Here is a 3,070-nt window from a genome sequence, read left to right on the forward strand (position 1 = left end):
CTTAGGATCGGGGTCCCGACACACATACTCTTTTTTCACACCTATTTTTTCTTAGATTAGTTTTTTACCTACTTTTTTATCTAGGTCAGTTTTTAAGTCAGAACAATGTCGAGAAATTCAAATGAACATTCTTGAATCCAAATAAATGGTTATGAATTCAGAAAAAATCATGAATTCAAAAATTATGATGAATTTATAAAAATGTGCATTAATTCATGAAAATGTTCGCACGTTTGAAAAAGAACATTAACTCAAAATTTATTCCCAAATAAAAAAAATTTCTTGGACTCTAATTATTTTTTGAAAATTGCAAACAATATTTATTAAATGTTTACTTTCTAGTAATTTGTGAATGTTATTCGATTTTCCTCAAACATGTGTGCTTCTTGGAAAAGGACAAAAACAGTGCTTCCAAGGAAAGCAAAGATTTGTTTTTAAGAAAAACGCAACTATTTTTTTTAAATGGAAAAAATAGTACGTCCACAAGAAACACTACTCGCCTCTTTTGGAAGAACGTACTTCTTTTGCTTCTTCGAAAAAATGAAAAAAAATTCCTCTATGAAAAGCACAATTTTATTTCTTGCGGAAGCACATATTTGGTTGCACGAGAATCACAACTCGGGGTAAAAATGTGATCCTCGAAAAGAGAAAAAAGTGAAAACCACAATCCTATGTCCGGGTTCAGTTTTTTTCAAACTTTGTTGTTGTTATATTTTCCCAATATTTTTGTTTTTAGGTTTCTGTTTTTTCAGGTTTTTGTGATTTTTTAGTCAAAATCTATTAACATGTGATCTAGTTTTGAAAATCTCGACGCGACAAATCCAACAGTGAAACCAGCTATGACTTTAGATGCATGGTTCAAGAGATAAACATTTTAAACAAACAAATCTATGAAAAAAGAAGGACATTTGGGTGCGACAAGTGGCGCACATGCAATGCACAACATGTAAGAGCCTAACAAGATGATGGTGACCTTTACAAAGGATATCCCTTAACAAGTGATTTTAGAGTTTCTAGCAGGTAGGTCACTGTATAGGGTCTCCCATCGAGCAAGCCATCCAATTGTAAGAATTCTATTCCGCCCATAGTGCACATAATAGTTATTTTGCGCACTTAGCAGTTGTGAGCGAACGATGTGCGCTAGTTCTTTGTTGCTCCCTTTATTTTTTCTGCTTCTCTGTTTGTGATGTTTTTGTTTTATTTTCTATCTTCATCCTCCTACTTATTTCTTGTATTTATCGTTTACCCTTAGTTTTTTCTTCCTTATTTTTGACGATGTTGCCTTTTATCATATTATCTTTTAGTACCAGATGACCATGTTTTCATTTCCAGCTTTTCATTTCTTAGATTTTTTTCCTTCTCGATGTTTTAATAACTTGATGAATTTCTTACCTAATGAACAATTTTAATTAAACTATGAGAATATTAAAATATGTGATGACCATATTTTGTTACACAATTTCCATACCTCTAATAGGAAATTCACATATTGTCAAATATGTGATGATTCTTTCCAAATTTTGACCACAGTTCTTTAATATAGAATCTATATTTTTTCTTTGAAATAGGTGACACATAGTTTTCATATGCACGATATCCCATTAGAAGTTTCAGTTGCTCAATTTTTAATTCGTGAGTGCCTAGGAACGAAATAGGAGGTATCATAGAAGAGAGGAGGAGCGTCACATCACTTCACAATCAGGCGACGGTCTTAGTGAGGAAAGGAGGACTAGCAAGCTGAATTTAGCAACAACACATGCATACCACACCTAATTTCCGTCTATAGAAAATTTGAGGATTTTTCTTAAAAGACATAAGTAGAAAATACACACCTCACACATATATGAAAGCCTTTAGTACTAAAATTAGATCTTGCTCCCTAAATAGAAATTGGACCTCGGTCGGGTGGATGTTTTGGCCGGTTTTGTATGCATTCACCAAATTTAGCGTCTATGGAGCTCCAATGGCTGATGGCCTCACTATCATACCACTTGCCCCGACCCTGGGTCATCGCCTATATAAATGTAATGCAACGCAAGCATCTCGATCAACACTAGTGTTGGTGGTCCAACTATCAAAGAGAAATCGACAACAAGATGGATGCCAAGCGCAAGGCTGAGTCGCTGCTCGTCAAAACCCTTGTGGTGGTGCCGGCGACATCACCTGTGTTGGTGGCCTCAGGGCATGAGAAGGCTACTCCCACTTGCCTCACCGAGTACTCCAAGCTCTATGGCAAGGGCGAAAAAAGGACGCCACGTGCACCGTCATGGTCGACAAGGCATGCAGCACTGAGGCAACCAACGTCACCTTCATCGAGCGCTTGTTCACGGAGCTCGCCGAGGTCGGGGAAAAGAAGGAAGAAGTCTTTAATCTAGAAACTTCTGGAGGGCAGGATGCCCTGAAAGAATCCGTCGACAAGCATGGTGGCTGCCCAGGCGACAAGACTGTCAAGGACTATTCTACCCAATGTGGCGCCGACTGCGACAAGGCATGCATGGATCCTTCTTGCACCGACCACTTCTACGTCGACTGCACATACATGGCTGCGAGATTTGGATTTGGACTATATCATGGCCACCCCCGCCAATAACAAAGCCATAGAGCAAGACATGGATTGCTTCAAGCATTGCGCAAAGGAAAAGGATAGCTCAGATAACAAGTTTCGCGATACATGCAAGCTGATTTCTTCTACCCCTACACCCGCCCCGGCCAAAGCCGCTTGAAAATGCATCTATTTATTCCTTGTTTTGACGAATTGAAAATGCTTCTATTCTATCATGGTAATTTATTCATGTTCGGCATGTATTCATCTTTTTGTTTTGTTTTTGCTATTCTAAATCAATAAATAAAAAGACGGTTCTCGGAATATTTTTCTCTGTATGTCTCAAATGTCATGTTTGCATGGCACTAGAACATCGCCCTCGCATAATAAATGTCACATCCCTAACCCTTAAGCAAGTTAGCCTTGTGCTCATGTCTTCTTTGCATTTGCATCTAAGATTTTTTTCAACAAGAACAACAAAGTGGCAAAGGAAAAACTCAAAACCCTAGCCACTATTTCAAATAAAGG

General features: G+C 37.9%; 1 pseudogene; it reads left to right on the top strand.

Annotated features, from left to right (window-relative positions):
• The first annotated feature begins 2,096 nt into the window (after window positions 1–2,096).
• LOC123439520 lies at window positions 2,097–2,723 on the top strand (annotated as a pseudogene).
• The last annotated feature ends 347 nt before the right edge of the window (window positions 2,724–3,070 follow it).

The sequence above is a fragment of the Hordeum vulgare genome, chromosome 3H (assembly GCF_904849725.1).
Source record: "Hordeum vulgare subsp. vulgare chromosome 3H, MorexV3_pseudomolecules_assembly, whole genome shotgun sequence".
In the NCBI taxonomy this organism is placed as follows: domain Eukaryota; kingdom Viridiplantae; phylum Streptophyta; class Magnoliopsida; order Poales; family Poaceae; genus Hordeum; species Hordeum vulgare.